The 21,114-nt window shown below is 39.4% G+C and overlaps 1 protein-coding gene across 5 annotated transcripts in view; it reads right to left on the reverse strand.

Moving 5' to 3' along the window:
- LOC119912414 (Fc receptor-like A) overlaps positions 1-21,114 on the reverse strand; it is a 190,262-nt gene that overhangs the window by 54,288 nt on the left and 114,860 nt on the right. The window lies entirely within an intron of this gene.

Genomic DNA, 21,114 nt, shown 5'->3' on the forward strand with positions numbered 1-21,114 from the left:
TATTTTCAACTATTAGATGTGGATGAGAATATAAGCTGTAATATTGACTCACGTAAACATATTGTGTGGTTACATCAGTCGATAAGGTGCAGGACTCGCAACCTAAGGTTTGAAGGTTTGATCCAAGTGGCAACCTTCCGGTTTCCTGAGTGAAGCCAGACCAGAAATGCCTAAAACTGCAATTCATTGAGTGGCCACTTGAGGCTGGCTGCAGAAGGGAGTCAATCTCCATTGACCCCCATGTTAAAAAGCCCAACTTTACAGCAGAAAAAAACATGTTTACAGCCTGGTTCAAAAAACAGATACCGGATGAATAAAGTCATGTGCGATTTATTGGAGAAAAAGAGAACCCTCACGAGCCTGTGCTCCAGTTGGTGAGTGAAATTCTAGTATTTTCTTTAAGTGTCACAATAATTAGCAGGTATGGGTACATAATGTTAGCTAGTTAGCTTAGCTAACATTATCTAAATAGCTAATTAGCCAGCTTTAAGCTTTGGTAACGATGTTAAAATAACACAACAACCAGGCACCGTAGTTCCACCCGCGACCTGCGTCTTTTGGTTTTTCAGGAGTGACGTGCGGTGACGCACTGCCAAGATGGCGCCAGCGAGCTCTGGCAAAAATAAGCTTCAAAATGGCTCTTCAGAAACCAACGGGTGATGTCACGGATACAACATCCATTGTTTTCTACGGTCTGTGGTTTGATCCCACCTTTTTCTTTCTCTGTTCAACAAATGGATTCTGAAGCGAATGTTTCTGAGATCACAGTATGTGCGGCACTGTTTTGTTTCGGTGTTTGATCCTCATCCATCAACCTACGGAGGCTTCATTTCCTCAGGTAACTTCAGGAGTAACTTTGTGATGTCGGGAATATCTTCCTGATTAACCCAAACTACGAAAGGTGGATAGTTTTACCCGGGGTCTGTTGCTATGGCAATTTACGCCGAATCTCTAAACTGCTCCGAGCAAGTTTAACTCGAGGTTACCCTGCACGTGGACTACACCACATCCATACTCAGCGTTACTGAGGAGAAGTATTAATACACACCACATCCATACTCAGCGTTACTGAGGAGAAGTATTAATACACACCACATCCATACTCAGCGTTACTGAGGAGAAGTATTAATACACACCACATCCATACTCAGCGTTACTGAGGAGAAGTATTAATACACACCACATCCATACTCAGCGTTACTGAGGAGAAGTATTAATACACACCACATCCATACTCAGTGTTACTGAGGAGAAGTATTAATACACACCACATCCATACTCAGCGTTACTGAGGAGAAGTATTAATACACACCACATCCATACTCAGCGTTACTGAGGAGAAGTATTAATACACACCACATCCATACTCAGCGTTACTGAGGAGAAGTATTAATACACACCACATCCATACTCAGCGTTACTGAGGAGAAGTATTAATACACACCACATCCATACTCAGTGTTACTGAGGACAAGTATTAATACACAACACATCTGTACTCAGGGTTACTGAGGAGAAGTATTAATACACACCACATCCGTACTCAGCGTTACTGAGGAGAAGTATTAATACACACCACATCCGTACTCAGCGTTACTGAGGAGAAGTATTAATACACACCACATCCATACTCAGCGTTACTGAGGAGAAGTATTAATACACACCACATCCGTACTCAGCGTTACTGAGGAGAAGTATTAATACACACCACATCCGTACTCAGCGTTACTGAGGAGAAGTATTAATACACACCACATCCATACTCAGCGTTACCGAGGAGAAGTATTAATACACACCATCCGTACTCAGCGTTACCGAGGAGAAGTATTAATACACACCATCCGTACTCAGCGTTACTGAGGAGAAGTATTAATACACACCATCTGTACTTTGCGTTACCGAGGAGAAGTATTAATACACACCATCTGTACTCAGGGTTACTGAGGAGAAGTATTAATACACACCATCCGTACTCAGCGTTACTGAGAAGAAGTATTAATACACAAAATCTGTACTTTGCGTTACCGAGGAGAAGTATTAATACACACCATCTGTACTCAGCGTTACCGAGGAGAAGTATTAATACACACCATCTGTACTCAGCGTTACTGAGAAGAAGTATTAATACACACCATCTGTACTCAGCGTTACCGAGGAGAAGTATTAATACACACCATCTGTACTCAGCGTTACTGAGGAGAAGTATTAATACACATATCTTTACTCAGCGTTACTGAGGAGAAGTATTAATACACACAACATCAGTACTTAGAGCTAACTGCATCCTCTTACATGGAGCTCACCATGTTGCTGAAAACTGACCAACTGCTCCACAGAATCAGTACCCAAAACATGGAGAAATTAAATATGAAAGACTAACTATTACCTGCACAATTCATATCAAAGTGTAAAACAAGCACTGTAGCTGTATGAAAACACAGTTTAGAGAGCAGAGCTAGCTACTGCTGTGCTGCCAGCTAACAGAGCACATGTTCTACCAAAGATAAAAACGTTTCTAACATGACATTCCTTCCAGATGCAAGTGATTGAAAATGATTTACACATTACTTACAGGCACGTCGTCTCCAAGGCAGAAGCCTATCAGAAATACATTCAGCCACATGAATCCAGCACTGTTTTCTGTCTGAGTTCAGCTGAAGAGTGTAGTTCACTGAATTATTAACTGACGAGCACACAGCATGAACTCCTGCAATTTAACTCAATGTGTTTAATGTTTTAACTTTTTAACTTACTGAACTAATAACTTATTTAAAGCATGAACTTAACTTTAAAGACAGCTCACTCCGCGCTCGATGTGAAAACATTATATCACTACAGGTCCCACCAAACTTGAAGGAGAACGTCCTTTGACAGCAACATAAGAGTTCTTTCACTACGTCTCTGAAAGAAGGACTACAGTTTGTGAGACGGGCCGTAGAAACACCTCTGCTGTGCCGTCCTTCACAGTCCAGACCTCTACCTTGAGCCTGTTGTCACTGCTTGGCAAAACCTTGATAACCGGTCCCATTGTCCATTTCTTTCTTTCAACAAGCCAACATCTCCTTCTCTGACATTCAGCTGGTCTTTTGTCCACTTCAGGCGGCTCTGCAGAGTAGACAGATGTTGTCCTTTCCATCTCTTCCAAAAGGTGTCAGCAAGACACTGGACTTGCTTCCACTGCTTTGCGTACAACTGAGCAATAATAAGGTTTCCAGAGGGAGCTACAATAGCACTCGTCTTCTGAGTAAGGAGCGTCGCTGGGGCGAGAACCGCAGGCATTTCTGGGTCGGTGGATACAGACACAAGGGGTTTATGAACGCCATCACCTCCGTGCCATGAAAGTGCTCAGGACGAGTCGGTTTGTCTGAAGCAGCATTTCATCTAGAATGCGCCTGGCAACTCCGATAAGTCTCTCCCAGGAGCCGCCCATGTGGGAAGCATGAGGGGGATTAAAAACCCAGGAGCATCCTTATCCCAGAACAAAGGTACATAGGTAAGGTACTTCCTTACTGTTGTGTCATCTGTGTTCATATCCAACTCCTTACAAGCTCCCACAAAGTTAGTCCCTCTGTCAGACCGCAGCTGGACCACAATCCAGAAAAACCTCCTTAGAGCACTGATATAACTGTCGACGTTGTTTCAGTCAGCTCAATATGCACAGATCTGGTTTACATGCATGCATACGCGTAGGAGCCATTATACATGGACACATCTGAAAATCTATGTTTTGTCCCCCTCACTTTTTCTCGTGATCCCTGTGATTTGGGAGTTGGCTCATGGCCGGTGTGGTTTACCACGAGTGACTAGTCAATCAGTCACACACTCCACATCATACTCAAATAAACGGTTGAAACGCAGACAGAAATCATGTAGCTTATAGAAAACATGCAACACAAAGGTGGTGCTGAAAAGTTAAGAGAGAAAAAGAGTTTGCTTGAGGCAGATGCAGCAAAGTGCCTCAATATTACAGATGTTTCTTCATGCTGCTGTTCATCACAGCCTACCTGAAGACAGCAGTGAGGACTCCTGCAGCAGGGTGCGTAGTAACTTGTTACAAGTAACGCAAATTTGCAAAATGAATAAATAAAGTCATTGGCACCTTTTCACGTTCCTTTTTTAAAACTGTAGCCTACTTTTACTCTTGTTATGATTAGGCCTTACCGCCTCCTATTTCCTGGTGTTCTCCCTGTGGTTTCCTCCCCTGCTGTCTCTGTCTGTCTCGTTTGTCATGTGATCTGTGTGTGTGTGTTCATTGGCGTGTCCTATCTTGGCTTCTTTCCACCGTCAGAGTCTCACACCTGCGGCTCATGCAGTAATCACCACCTGCAGTCAAATACCCTGGTTCAGTTTCCAGTCTTCTCCAGTTTGTCAGTTTACCTCCCGTGGTAAAATTACTCCGGCCAAAGTCTTTGCCTCTCTGTATTTTTGAGTATCCTGCCTAACGTCCAGTTTCCTTGTCATTTATATTACATTTATTCATTTAGCTGACACTTTTATCCAAAGTGACTTACACATGTCAGAGGTCACACGCCTCTGGAGCAACGAGGGGTTAAGTGTCTTGCTCAGGGACACAATGGTGGTTGTATCACAATGGGGAACTGAACCCGGGTCTCTCACACCAAAGGCATGTGTCTTATCCATTGCGCCACCCTTACAAGTTCCCACAAAGTTAGTCCCTCTGTCAGACCACAGCTGGACCACAATCCAGAAAAACCTCCTTAGAGCACTGATATAACTGTCGACGTTGTTTCAGTCAGCTCAATATGCACAGATCTGACCACCTCAGTACCACCCGAGCCCCGAGATGCTGCCCGCCTGTCTACCTGAACTCTGCCTGACAACCAGCCAAGCCACTCTGCCCTGAACTGAACTAAGGATGCCATTACAAAGCCTCGCTCTGCCTGGAAAACCTCGCTTTCCCAAATCATTTGTTCTCTTTCCTGCACTGTGATTAATAAATCACATTGTGTGTTTGACATCTAACATGTATCCGCCTCTAAATCCTCCAGTCAAAGCTTAACAGCACTTCACTCCAGTATTGTCTTTGGGCCAGTAATCTACTTTTAATTTCAATACATTTTCCATTCCTACATTCATAATTTCACCAGTCTGTAACCTGCATTAGGCTTCATTAACTGAAATGAGCTGTCAGCCAGAGTCCTGGTCTCGAGCACTTATCACAGATATGAATGAGCTGGGCAGATGCAAACATTTAGAAAATCAGGCAAATGTCTTTTCGGTTTAAGGCTTTACTGTTTTACTGATACAAATCCAGTGAAATCCAGTGAGCGCACACCATGGCACTGGTGGCCTGTTGGAAAGCAGCCTGCATGGCTCTGTAACAAGCCGGCCGGCACCTACTGTCAATTTACTACCAGTAGTAGCGCTGACATGGTGAACATGACACAGACAGCAGAGATGAGGTCTATAGCAGAACAGAGTCAAAGCCTACACAGTCCAAAGCAGCAGTTTATGGTAAGATTGTATACAATTATTGTATTCAAGGGCTCAGCTGAGGTGATTTCTTACTTTAGGAGAGTTAAAGAGGGGTTTCTTGCTTGCCCCCAAACCCCCCTAGTATTTCAGTGCCCGAGTTCAACGTCGCTCTCACGTCCCTGCATACATGTAAAGAGCACAGTCGAAACTTCGCAGTGAAACAAGGATCACGCCATTTTGGCGATATGGGGGTGCTCAACGTCTGATTTTAAATTGAACTACCAGTTTTCTCCCAATAAGTTAATATGCAGCCTATTACAATACACATTGCAATGTTTAATGCTGTAAATAAACGTGTAAAAAGAAAAAAAACTTTCAATAAATGTTTTATAAAGTGCCTGAATAAATCCAAAATTGTAACCTAACCATGGGTTGTCAGTGCGCATGTGTAGGCGTAGCGTGTATGTGTGCAGTGGCAGCAGAGGAACACTTGCTAAAGAGACGGAGCTCCAGCTTCACTGGTGTTGTGCCGAGTTGTTCGCACCTCGCGGGACTTTCGGATAATTTATCACTGTTGATGAATCACACAAAGAATATTATATCGATTTCAAATAGCCAGCTACTTAAAATAGACCCGCGACGAACCGTGACGTGCATGCAGTTGTCGGCAGCAGTAATGTACGTAAAACTCTGCGAGAGAGAGAGAGACACACACGTTACTGTTTCATTTATTTTATATATTTTTTAACCTGACACACACACTTACCATTTTATTTATTTATATTATTTTAATTTTTAATATATATATATATATATATATATATATATATAAAAGTATTTTTTACACACATACACACACACACACATGCTTACTGTTTTATTTATTTATTTTTTTTTATATATTTTTTATTTTTTAACAAACACACACACACGCTTACTGTTTTGTTTATTTATCTTATTTAAATTTTTAATATTTCTTTTTTTTCTCTTTTTTTTAAGCACAAACACACATACACTTTGATTACTTTACGCTTTAATTGTTTAATGAAATGTATGGGGCTGATTGTTCTTATGTTGTGTATATATGATGCTTTGGCAATGTTCTTGTTACATTCATGCCAATAAAGCTAATTTGAATTGAACTGAGAGAAAGAGAGAGAGAGAGAGAGAGAGAGAGAGAGAGAGGGAGAGAGAGAGAGAGAGAGAGAGAGAGAGAGAGAGAGAGAGAGAGAGAGAGAGAGAGAGAGAGAGAGAGAGAGAGAGAGAGAGAGAGAGAGAGAGAGAGAGAGAGAGGGACAGAGAGAGAGAGGGACAGAGAGAGAGTGAGAGAGAGCGAGAGAGAGAGAGGGACAGAGAGAGGGACAGAGAGAGAGAGAGCGAGAGAGAGAGCGAGAGAGAGAGAGGGACAGAGAGAGAGAGGGACAGAGAGGGAGAGAGAGAGAGAGAGAGAGGGACAGAGAGGGGACAGAGAGAGAGAGAGAGAGAGAGAGAGAGAGAGCGAGAGAGAGAGAGGGACAGAGAGAGAGAGGGAGAGAGAGGGACAGAGAGAGAGAGAGAGAGCGAGAGAGAGAGAGGGACAGAGAGAGAGAGAGATTTAGATTTTTTGATTTTCAAAACCCTTTTTAATTACAATATACACAATAACTATTACAAACTGCCAAACAACATCATTAATTTAAAGACCAATAAAAAATCTTAAAAGATAGAAAACAGCAACTCTTCTTCAACAATTTCACAAAGGACCTTATTTAGACACCATCTTACCTCAAAGGATAAAAAATCATGCATTAATCTATAATAATGATAATCAATCAAAATCCTAGATTTGACTAATTTTATAAAAATTGCTACCAAACTGTTACAAACATTTTGCTCAATTTTTTCTTTCCTTGTGGTATAAATCACCATTTTTGCCTGACCTATCAAGAAATTCAACAATTGACACTTATGACGAAATTTCTTCACATATTTAAATCCACAAATAAACACTTTCATTGAAAAAACCTCATTAAAAGAATCAAAAATTTTTCTCAAAATATCAAATAAAGGTTTTAACCTCCCACAGTGCATAAAAGCATGAAAAAACAAAAAGGGCAGCCTTCAGTCACTTCAGAATTGATCAAGGAGACGAATGCATTTACTGCAATAGCACCATGTAACACTCTCCACTGTAAATCCCCAGTTTTTTTGATTAATGGTGACTTATACAAGGCTCTCCATTCTAGCTTTTCATCGACAGCAAGATTAAGTATATTTCGCCATGGTGTATCACACTTGTTATCTAAACATTTCTTCTTAAAAACTTTTACACAAACCTTGTACAATTCTTTCCCAAGTACAACATTTGAACCCACAATCATTATTTCTTTACAATGTAAAAACATGCTGTTGTGTTCTCCCAAAATGGGAGAAATACCCAACTTCGGAAAAGGGTCTTTACAATCAGGGTTTATTAACCCCTGTGAGTAATGATCCAGCAGTTCTGTCTCTTCCTCAGTGAGGGCCGATCTCCACTTTTCAAGTGCTTTTTCTACTATACGGCATGATTTGAGTCCTAGATGCTCAGCAATCGCGGTCGCATTCCTAAAAGCAGGTCCTGCTATTTGATGTAGATGACCAATTTCTGTCAGCTTGGCGTTACACAAAGTCCTTTCTGGTATGGCAAAAGAAAACTCACGTGATAAATCCAAACGTGAGCCACCGACCAATGGTTCTCGAAGTAGCCAAAACAGAGAAGCAACATTGCTTTCCCTACTTTTCTTAAACAGAGACCAAACTTTTAATAAGTTACGATAAAAAACTGGACAATTAGATATTTTCAGTCTTTGAGAGTCCAACCAGAATAAAGTTTTGTCCAGTCCTAGCCCTTCGATATTCCGGAGGATCGCACAAGCAGCCGCCATCCAACTGGACTCTGAGGAGCACTTCAAAAGTCGTACGTATTGCAGACGAAATGCAGCCGTTCTGCTCTGCAAGTGTATCAACCCAAGTTCTCCTTCGTCTTTTGATAAATACAACACACTTTTTGATACCCAGTGCATTCTGTCCCAGAAGAAATCGATTAACATTGACTGGATTTTCGTCAGTACATCCACTGGGGGATCTATACAAGCTAGGCGGTGTGAAAGTGCAGAGGCAACCAGATTGTTTATGATCAAAATTCTGCCTTTATAGGAAATTTTAGGGAGTAAAAACCTCCACCTATCCAGTCGCCCTTTGATCTTTTCAACAGTGCCTTCAAAATTCTTTTTTACAACATTTTCATCTCCTACAAAGACTCCTAGATATTTAAAACCATCTCTTGTCCAGTTTAGTCCATCAGAACCCTTGGTTCACCTTTTGGCCATTTTCCAACTAGTATGGCTTCACTTTTTTCCCAGTTAACCTTTGCTGAAGAAAGAGTTTTAAAATCATCTAAGATCTTCAACATCACATTGACATCGTTGGGTTCACTGATTATGACAATGACATCGTCAGCGTATGCTGATAACTTAAAAACAGTAGCACAATTTGGCATACACAGTCCACACACATTAGATCTCAGTTTTTTTAACAGGGGTTCTATGGCTAAGGTGTACAACATGCCTGACAGCGCACAGCCTTGTCTGACACCCCTGTAGACACTAAATGGAGAGCATAAGTCACCATTAATCTTTAATATACTCTCAACGCCACAATACATCATCTTAATCACTTCAATAAACTCCGAACTAAAACCAAAGGCTTTTAAAACACTCCATAAATAAATATGCTCGACTCTGTCGAAAGCCTTCTCTTGATCGATTGATATCATACCAAAATCTACGTTAAAAATTTTTCCACAGTAAAAAATATCTCTGATAAAAGAAACATTATCAAAGATTCTCCTTCCTGGTACGCAATATGACTGATCTGGATGAATAATCGATTCAATGACTTCCCCCAATCTGATTGCCAAAGCTTTAGACAATATTTTATAGTCATTACACAATAAACTTACTGGTCTCCAATTTTTGATGTCGTTTAAATTCCTTTTTTAGGCAATAAAGTAATAATTGCTCTACGGCAGCTTCTAGGCAGTTGTCCATCTGCCCGACTCTCATTAAAAACTGTTAATAATTCTGGACCTATTTCTACCCAAAAAGATTTATAAAATTCAGTTGTAATGCCATCAATACCTGGTGCTTTTCCATTTTCCATTCTTTTAAGGGCATTTTCGAGCTCAACTAAACTCAAAGTTCTACTAATTTCCTCATTTGCATTTTTAGTTATCTGAGGTAAATTTTAAAAAAATTCAAATTGTCATCTTGCTCTTCAGAAATTTCACTTTTGTACAACTCTTTGTAAAAAAGTACAGCTCTCTTCCTAATATCTGAGGGATTTGTCAACAAATCCCCTTCTTCGGACTGCAAGGCATGAATGAACTTTTTCTGTCCATTCTTTTTTTCTAGACTGAAAAAGAATTTAGAAGGAGCATCCATTAATTCTGCACTTTGAAAACGGGATCTAATGATAGCACCTTGTGTTGCACAGCCTAGCATGTCAGATAATTTTTTTTTCTTTTTATGTGCTCTATATGGGTGGCATCTTTTGTGGACTCTGCAAGCTCTTGTAGCTTCATCAACTCTTCTTCTAACATACTCATTGAGGTATTTTTGTCTCTTGTGGCGTTGTGAGTATATTGTTGACACAATTGTTTGATTTGTATTTTAACAAAATCCCACCACTGCTGCAATGTTAAGAAAGATGACTTCATAGCTTTAGCATTTGTCCAGAACTCTTTAAAAACTTCTCTAAAAAAAAGTCAGATAATAAATTATTGTTAAAATGCCAATAAGCACTTTTTGATTTGACAAAACTTTTTGCTACAACACATTTTATCAAGCTGTGATCGGAAAAACAAACCGGACTTATTGAACATTCTCTAAACATGCTTAATTGATGCTTAAATCCATAGAATCTATCAAGCCTTGCCAGCGATAACTGATTTTCATGAGCATGAGCCCAAGTATACTGTCTCTGTATACCATGGAAATTCCTCCATATATCAATTATGCTATGAGACTTTTTCATTTGAATTAGCCTCTTTCTGGATTGCATGTGTGGTTCAACATGATTTCGATCTATGACATTTTCAGTACAATTAAAATCCCCTCCTAACATTAAAAAATCATCATTATAACACTCATTTAAAACATCATCCAAAGTGTTCAAAAATATCATTCTTTCCAATGCCATAGTTGGAGCGTATACACAGACAAAAACAAAAGAACTATTTTCAAATACAGCCTTAATCTTCAGCAACCTTCCTTTCATTTTTTCCTCTATGCTATAAGAGTATGGAGTAAAATCTTTTGAAAATAACACTGCAACTCCACCACTCAATGAGGTATGATGGCTTAAAATCACTAATCCATCAAATTCTTTTACCCAGTCTACAGCATTTGATACATCAGTATGTGTCTTTTGTAAAAACAACACATCAATTTTCTTATATTTCATTAATTCAAAAACTTGAGCTCTCTTCTTAAAATCTCTTGCTCCATTAACATTCAAGGAAGCAAAATGTATTTCCCCCATAAAGGATAAAGAAAGAGAGCAAAAGAAACAAAGCCATAAAAGATGCCTCAATTTACCCATTCTGGCTGTTTTCACTGGGCCCGCCTGACTGACTACTTAATTTCGTAATAATTTTCTTAAGACGGTAAACCTCTTGATTAGTGAAACAACTTTCACTTCTAAAAATCTTTACCTTCTCGATAAACTGTATTATGTCTGGAAAATACTCCTCTAGTTTGACTTTTTTCACATTTTTTGTTATTTTCAAAAATGACTTAATATCCACAACAGTGTACGTTCGGCTAGAGAAACCACTTTGGGGCAGACTAGCAGTGACACTACATTCTGAAATGTCACTTTCGCTCTCAGTGTCAGTCTGGCTCATATGAATGCCATCTATTCTTTTTGCTTTTTTTTCAGCAGGGCATTCCAACAACTTCCTTTTTTGGGGGATTTTAAAGAGACATTCTTCATCTCCCAACACAGAATCACCATCTTCTGGATTTACCATAGCCTCGTCTTCACTGTTACTGCCATCATCTGGATCAACAACTGCTTGTTCTATCCTCTGGGAACATATACCCTCTTTCTCCCCAGCTGCAGCTACACCGACTTTTCCAACAATTTCTGAATTTTCCACAACCTCAGAAACCTTCTCTACTACTTCAGGAGCAACCGACGCCCTGCTTGGACCCGGCATCTCTTCAACAACTGTAGCCATTTCATTCTGCACTTCATTTGCACTTTCTGAAGCAACAGTTAATGCAGTTTTATTTACGTTTTCCTCTCTTTTTGGACAACCATGAATAAGGTGTCCATTTTCACCGCAACCAAAACACCTCATTGTATTAGTTGTAGCATATATCACGTAATTAAATTCTTCATGTCGAAAATTTAGAGTCAGATCAAGTTCCTCAACGTTATCTTTCAGTACCATATAAACATAACGCCTGAAAGACACCACATGTTTCAACAACGATGACTTACTTCCAATCAAAATCATCTTAATGGGAGAGACCAGTTTCCCATACCTCGAGAGCATTCCAACTAGAACTTCGTTCTTGATGAACGGCGGCACGTTAGATAACGTTACTCTCTTAGACGGCGTAGAGAGAGGTAGCACTGAGGTAAAAATACCACCCATCTCTACACCACTCTCCACCAACAAGTTAACGAACAAAACAATCGCGTTGTTCATTCGCGACGCCGATAAAACATTCTCATGACCAACTACTGCACTCACCGCTAAACTACACTCCTCTATACTTGCAGTAACATCGATTTTCACACCGTGACGCCTCGTTAGAAACTCCAAACTTTCCGCACCGGGAGCTGCCATTCTCCCAGTAATCTCCCAGTACTATACTAATAATAGTACAGTACTCCCAGAGTCAAACTCACCCAAAACTAACCACCTTCCTCACCAATATTCCCTAAAACCCCAATTATAAATACCAAAAAACAATTACCAAAGATAGAAAAGGGTAGAAAAAGTTTTTCAAACACTCGTAACTTTCACCGCCGTCACACACTCTCCACGCACCTCACTCACTCAACGCATGCGCACACAGAGAGAGAGAGAGAGGGAGAGGGAGAGAGAGAGAGAGAGAGAGAGAGAGAGCGAGCGAGAGAGAGGGACAGAGAGAGGGACAGAGAGAGAGAGAGAGAGAGAGGGACAGAGAGAGAGAGAGAGAGAGAGCGAGAGAGAGAGAGGGACAGAGAGAGAGAGAGAGAGAGAGAGAGAGGGAGAATGGTCAACAATGAGCCTCAGTTTAGCTTTGGCTCGCAATCGCCGTACATAAAAACACACGATTCAACTATCAGTCGACTATAGGCAGGATGTGACGATTCTGATTCGACTATAATAATAATAATAATTATTATAATAATACATGGGGGACTTCCAGTGGGCTTAGACCAAGATGGCGGCATCATTTGATTGCTCCACACAACCTTGCGAATTTAATATTATTCCTCGAGCTATATTTACTAGTTCCACAGCAACCATGTCAAAAACCGCGTCGAACAAGGAGAGTGATATTTTTAAACGCGCAAGAAGTTCACAAAAGCAGAAAAGTGAGCCAACAACCAAAAACGACGAACAGGCTAGCATGGCTGAAACTGGTATAGCCGCCATGCTAAAAGAGCTAAAGACACTTTGTGCGGAGTTCAGTGGATTTGGCTCTAACTGGACGGAATAGACGAGTGGCTCTGCAAGATGGCCAACACCGTTGAGCCTCTGGAAAATAACGTGAATGAAGTGAAGTGGGACGTAGCATCCAATATTGCACGGTTGGAGGAAGCCGAAACACGCATCATGTCAACAGAATACAAATTGGAGATCGCCGTGGCGGACCTGACATACCTTGAATCCAAAGTTGACGACTTGGAAAATCGCAGCCGGAGGAAGAATCTACAAATTTTTGGACTCAGAGAGGGAGAAGAGTGAAACCCACAACAGTTGTACTATGTGCAAGAGATGTTGCTGGGCTGGCTAGGTATGGATAAATCATTCACGCTGGAAAGGGCTCACCGCACACTGGGCCCGGCAAAACCGAACCAAGACAGGGCAGTCCTTATACACTTTCTGAAATTCCAAGACCGGGAATTTGCCTTCCATTGCACCAAAGTAAGTGACATCAAACACAATGGAAACAAGCTCTCCTTTACACAAGACTTCTCTGCTGAGACAATGAAACAGAGACGTGAATTCAACGCAGTCTAGAAGCTGTTAATTGATGCTGGCACCTCCCGGACTTTAAAGAGATGGCATGGCTTTGTTTACAAACGGAGAATCAGCTGATGCCTTTTGACAGGTACTGCACTACATAATGTTGAAGAACTCTCATATACATGAACCGGTTACCTTACTCTATACAGTAGACATAAGGACATACATTACATAAGGAGCCTGGGAAACCTTTGGTTTATTTGATTATGCTTACCCGACCTGATTCTAACTTTTAACAATGTGTCATTCAACTATTTTCATATATAGATATGGTGCACGGGGGTAGAGTTATTTTAACCCAGGTATATTCCAAGACTTTACTTTAAACTTTATGGACACTAATATGGATGGATAACGTGGGTTTGTTTATACGTCGGGTTAATCAGCCGATGCCTTTTGACGGTCATTACAGTAAATGTTGGAGGAAAAGACTGGGGAAGTTTGGACTGTATTCTCTAAATGTCACCTTATATATTGTGTAAAAGTAAAGTAAAAGTTACTTGTTTGAGACCTCTCTCTCAACGAATAGGTGATAACTCTCTTTTGGACACAGTGCTCAAAAGGAAAGCACTTTTCTTTTAATTCTCTGTTCTTTAAATACCATAATTTTATTTCTTTTTTAAGGGTTATAGGGGTGTTCTTTTTGATTGCATGGTTTGTGGACATCATTTGTGGTTTGCCTGGAATGGGTTTACTGGTGAAGCTGCTCCTCGATTACGTGTCCTACAAGTGTTACAGCTTTTGGAAGAAGATGAAGGGGGGAGTGGGATTAGAAGGGTTCAAGGGTTTGCATTGTTATGGGAGGATGTTGGGAAGTCTCCCAGGTATGTGTATATGTATGTTGTCTGTTTTTTGTTTGTTTGTTTTGTTGTTGCTGTTTTTGCAGCAGCAGCAGTCTTTTATTCTATTTTCATTGTATAGAAGAGTATGTATCATAACCGTAATCCCTCTAGCGTAAAAATAACGAGCTGGAATGTCAGGGGGCTTCAGAAAATCACAAAATTAAAACAAGTTATGAGTAGTATTAGACATCTCAAATCCAAGATCGTATTTTTGCAGGAAACCCACCTGACAATTGCAGACTTAAAGCGTGTACAGAGCAGATGACCTGGCCAAGTATAATTATGCCAGGGGAGAGCTTATCCTTGCTCACTGGACAATACCATTGCAGATTTTTAAAACTACCCGAGATCCAGGTGGAAGACACATATGTTATCGTCCAATGCAATATTCTATCAATGACATGGAACCTGACATTTAGTATTTATGGTCCCAGGAGGATAACCCCAGTTTCTTTAGGGATATCTTTCTTGAGTTGTCTACCATGAATGGATCTTTTATTTTAGGAGGGGACTTCAATTGTGCTTTAAATCCAATAATAGATTGTTCAACGGGCGGTGACACAGGTAAGACACAAACTAGAGAGCTACCGAGGCAGTTTATAAAGGACCTTAATCTAGTTGATGTCTGGAGAGAACAGAATCCTGATAAAAATCATTACTCTTGTTATTCAAGTACACATAGATCACATTCCCGCATTGACTGTTTCATTATCTCTAGGGAATTCTTACCCAAGGTTAGCGAATGCTGGTATAATGGTGTTGTGATAAGTGACCATGCTGCATGTCACTCAAAATCCAAATTGACAATATTGCCCATAGCCCACCTAATAGCTGCAAGACCAAGCTTTTGTTGACACTATTGACTCTAAAATTGACTGCTTCTTTGCACTAAATACTGATGAAACTAGTCCTTGCATCAGATGGGAAGCATTTAAGGCGTGACGCGAGAGATTATTTACACCAGGTATAAAACAAAACACTATAAAATGGAAATGGTAAATTTGGAACATCAAATCAAAATATTGGAAACCGACCTGTATGCAAACAATGATAATTTAAAACAAAAGGAATTGCTTATATTAAGCGCTTAATATAATAAGATGTCCACAGATGAAAGTGCCAAATGTTTAATGTGGTTGAAGCAAGCCTACCATGATCAAGGAGAGAACGCTTGGAAACAAATCAAAAAGCAACAAACTGACCTAGGAATAAATAGTATTAGGACACAGCAAGGGAATTTAGAAATAAATACATGCTTCAAAAAATTTTTATGAATCCTTATTTAGATCTGAATGCAACCAAGACTTAGATGCGCAGGAAACATTTCTTGATCAGCTTCAGTTTGAGTCATTATCTGACGATGTAAAAAATGAATTGGATTGGAATATAACAGCCGAGGTGTTGTCAGAAGCAATCCAAATTATGAATACTGGTAAGGCACCTGGGCCGGATGGGTTGCCCATAGAATTTTATAAAACATTTAAAACTAAATTAATATAACCACCTCTGAATATGTTCAAAGAATGCTTCCAAGAAGGGTTCCTTCACCCACTATGAGACTAGCTCTGATAACCCTCATCCAAAAACCAGGCAAACAACCCACAGTACTCGTCATTTAGGCCAATCAGTCTGATGTGTAGTGACACTAAAATACCATGTATGCTATGTAAAATGCTAGCAAGAAGGTTAGATACAAACTTCCCTAAACTCATACATAATGATCAGAATGGGTTTGTACGAAATCGTCAAGGTTTCCACAACATCAAAAGAGTCCTAAATATATTACATGAAAAAGTTGACAGTAAAGACTCCACAGTACTGTCATTAGATGCCCAACAGGCATTTGACAGAATAGAATGGCACTACCTTTTTAAATTGCTACCTCGATTCGGATTTGGAGCTAAGGTGGATTCATGTTCTCTATACAAGCCTAGTAGCACAGATTCTGACCAATGGTGTTGTCTCAAAACCGTTCAACTTGCAGCGTTCAACCCGACAAGTCTGTCCATTATCACCAATGCTATTCACCTTAGCTATTGAACCTCTCGCGAGCCCATGATGACGGGCATCCGGATAGGTGAACAAGAACACAGTATATCTCTATATGCCGATAACGTCATCCTTTTTCTGACCAGGCTTAAAGAAATCAGCTTTTGTCACACCATTATTCAAAGGTGGTGATCCAAAAATTGTTAATAACTACAGGCCAATTTCAAAACTTTGTATCTTATCAAAAATTTTGGAATCTTTAATAAATGAACAGTTGAAAGAATTTTTGTATTCCAACAACATTTTATGCAAATTCCAGTCAGGCTTTAGGAAAGGTCATAGTACCATAACAGCAACATTGAAGGTGATCAACGATATCTCAACAGCTCTTGACAATAAGCAACATTGTGCAGTGCTTTTCTTTGATTTGTCAAAAGCCTTTGACTCTGTAAACCACAGTTTACTCAAAGAGAGACTGATCAATATTGGATTATCTAAAAAGGCAGTTGGATGGATCTGTAATTATCTTACTGACAGGTCCCAATGTGGTAAATCAGATAATAATTGTTCTAATATTCTTTCCTTAACTAAAGGAGTGCCCCAAGGCTCTGTTTTGGGGCCACTTTTATTTACTATCTATGTGAACAATGTTGGCCAGGATCTTGTGGACATCAATTACCATTTTTATGCTGATGATATGGTTATCTATAGCCTTGCAAAAACTCTTGGTGCCTGTGTCTCTACATTACAAAACGCTTTTAACAAAGTTCAGAATATGTTTCTACAACTGGATCTTACTTTAAATGCAAATAAGAGCAAGTTGATGTTATTCTCAAAAGCAAAGAGCAATCTGCACATAAGTCCTCCAATTGTCACTCTTCAAGGGGCAGAAATCAGAGTTAAATCTTTTAAATATCTAGGTATTTTAATTGATGACAGTCTTAGTTTTAAAGGACATGTTGAACATTTGGTTAGGAAGACTGAAAATTGGCTTTTATTTTAGAAATAGGCTATGTTTTTCTTTGAATGCAAAAAAGAAACTTGTAGCTTGTAGCAACATTTACACCCATTCTGGATTATGGTGACCTCATTTATATGAATGCCCCGACCCAAGTATTGAAACTATTGGACTCTGTTTACCATGCCGCATTGAGGTTTATCACAAACTGTAAGTCTCGCACACACCACTGTGAACTTTATACACGTGTGGGCTGGCCAGCACTGGAAAATCGTAGACTCAGTCATTGGTATATGTTTATTTATAAAGGTATTCTGCGTCTGCTCCCCTCATATCTGTGTCAATATATTCAACCAAAAGGGGCTGGACAGTATTCTTTACGCTCACAAGACTCACTGCTACTGTCTGTACCAAGTGTCCGCACAGAAGCTGGTAAGGTGGCATTTCACTTTTCTGCCCCCACAACATGGAACAATTTACAAAAATTCTGGAAATTAAAGGAACTGGTTTCAATAGGCCAATTTAAACTCTTGCTCAAAGGTTTGGAAATGAAATCTATGGTTTGTAAATGTTTTTAAATAGTCTTATGAAATTGTTATGAAATTGTCTGAAATGTACTGAATTGTTGTGATCTGTGCCGCTTTCTTGGCCAGGACTCCCTTGAAAAAGAGATTAGTAATCTCAATGGGATTTTCCTGGTTAAATAAAGGTTTAATAATAAAAAAAAGACAGTATCCCAAATCTAATCATATTAATTCAACAATTTGAGTTTTCTGGATATAAAATAAATTTCTCTAAATCATCACTGTTATTTTTGAAGAAAAGTGAACGCCTGACACCACCTATAAAGACACCATTAACAAATGCAAAAAAGGGCTTTACTTATTAAGTTAAACGCTCGACAGTAATGCCAATTTCAATGATCGGCCATATTAAAATGATAAAAATGGATATACTGCCAAAATTCCTGTACCTTTTTCAATCAATCCTTCTCCCGCTTCCTAAATGTTTTTTTGATAAAATTAAAAACATTCTTGCTAAATTTATTTGGAACAATAAAAAAGCTAGGCTGTGATTGAAGTTGCTTTACTTGCCATATGAGAGAGGTGGCTTTAGTCTTCCAAATCTGCTGTGGTATTACTGGTCTGCTCAATTACACTCTGCCTCATTTTATTTTAGCTCAGACATTCTCCCAACTTGAGTAAATATTGAGCAAACAACTACATCAGAGCAACCCCTCAAGCTATATCTATATTCAGTAGATAAAACATTGAAAAAAAAAAAAAAAAGAATCCTTTTGTTAAAAATGTCGTCGACATTTGGTATCGTGTACACCAGCATATTGGATACATCCCTGCTTTATCTTGTTTTTCTCCTATATGGGGAAACAATGATTTTACACCAGGTAGATGGTGATGGTGGTTTCAAACTTTGGGCAACCAAAGTGTGTGTGTGATGCAATGCAAAAAGTGCAATGTGTAGGGAACCTATACAGAAATGGCAAACTACTTACCTTTGAGCAAATATGTAAGGAGTATAGTATACCAAAAAACATTTTTTTAAATATTTACAAATGAAACATTTTATAGCATCAATGCTTCCATCACAACAAATCTGTCTAAAAGGGGTCTAGTATCCTTGTTCTATGGGACTTTGGTATCTTATGAAAAGGAATGATCCAAAGACAGATTAGATGCATGGAAAGTCGATATTGGAGAGACTATACCTGAAGAACACTGGGAAGTGGCATGCTTAAAGGCACAACAAAATAGAGTTCATACAAGATTGAATCTGCTCCAATATAAATGGCTAATGTGAACCTATATCACCCCAGTAAAACTGAATAGAATCTATCCTAATATTCCAGATATCTGCTGTAAGTGTTTAGAGGAAAAAGGAACACTGTTCCACTGTGTTTGGGAAAGCTCAAAAGTACAATTATTCTGGCGGAATGCGATGGGGGGCCATTTTTCAGATGGTGGATAAGGATGTTCCCCTGCAAGCGAAACTCTGTATCCTGGGTATATACCCTGAAAATTTGGCTGTCAATTCTAAACAATCAGTGTTGATTGATTTTGGGCTCCTTCAAGCTAGAAGACTGGACGCTCTTTTCTGGAAAAATATACAATTGCCCTCTGTAAAGTTGTGGTTGAAGGAGATGGCAACATACCTTGCGCTGGAAAGACTTACATATATTGTTAAAGGGAAAAGAAAACAGTTTGTGTGGAAACCTTTTTTGGAATTTTTGGCGGATGACGATGTTGCACTAACTTGAAGGTCATCACTACTGCTACTTATTATTGTGTTATTTGTATAATTATTTAATGTATTCTTCATCTTTTGAATGTCTTGTTGTATAGTACACTTATACATTATTTGTAAGTTTATAAGTATTGTTTAAACTGTCACCGCACAAAACATAGTAAAACAGTATAGCAATAATCAATAAAATTAACAACTATAATTACAGTGCATAAAATCAGGGTTTACAAAACAACAGGAAAGAGTGATCACGTGGGATATGCCAGTGTGTGTTTTCAGGCGGGATTTAAAAATGGAAGTTAGTCAATGTTATGGATGTCTGGTGGAAGTGAGTTCCAGAGACGAGGGGCAGAGCGGCTGAAGGCTCTGAACCCCATGGTGGTCAAACAAGCAGGAAGTACAGTGAGGTGAATAGAAGAAGAGTACTGGTGGGTGTGTTAATATGAAAAAGGTCATTAAGGTACCGAGGAGCGAGGTTATGAATGACCTTGAAGGTCTTTGAGTTGGATGAATGAGTGTGTCCAGGGAGATATGATTTAAACCAGTCCAAGGGTGTGTCAGTAAAACCAATAGAGACTAATCTGTCAAGGAGGATGTTATGAGAGATGGTGCCAAAGGCTGCACTCAGAGCCTATAGTTAGTAGTCCGGAATCTGCTGCCATGAGAAGATCATTGGTGATGTTTACCAGCGCTATCTGTGCTATGGCAGGGACGGAAACCAGATTGGAATTGTTCATAGAGATTATTGTCAGACATGTGTGCATGGACCTGAGACTGTTTAATGTGTGTAGGGAGGTCATACAGGCACGTGGAGGCCACACACACCACTGAGCCTTAGTTTGACTTGTTTTAAGGACGTTACATCAAAGTTGGATCGGCCTGTAGTGTTTTCCACTTTGATTTTGAGTGTGACTCCAAATCCAGACCTCCATGGGTTGATAGATTTGATTTCCATTGATAATTTATGTGTGATTTTGTTGTCAGCACAGTCAACTATGTAAAGAAAGGAGTATTTAATGAGATTATTTCATTCATTCAGATCTAGGATGTGTTATTTTCGTGTTCCCTTTATTTTTTTGAGCAGTGTATATATTGCAACCGGTTCTTGTTTTTAAGCATGAGAGAGCCAAACCAGCTCACAAAGGCCAAAGAAAGAATAGATTCAATAAAACAACAATAAAACATCCTCATAAAAGTCTTATTGACATTAAAATTGCGAAGTTAATGAATAAAAAACATATGTTGATGTGATTTCTTACAGACAGCGTCAACTTGTGGCTCGAAGGTGAGTTTGTCATCGATTATAATACCAAGATATTTGTATTGCTTCACCACTTCTATAGCTTGATCGTGAGAGG

This window comes from Micropterus salmoides, unplaced genomic scaffold (assembly GCF_014851395.1).
Source record: "Micropterus salmoides isolate LMB-PRFRI ecotype aquatic unplaced genomic scaffold, ASM1485139v1 Ms_hic_scaffold_2, whole genome shotgun sequence".
Lineage (NCBI taxonomy): Eukaryota > Metazoa > Chordata > Actinopteri > Centrarchiformes > Centrarchidae > Micropterus > Micropterus salmoides.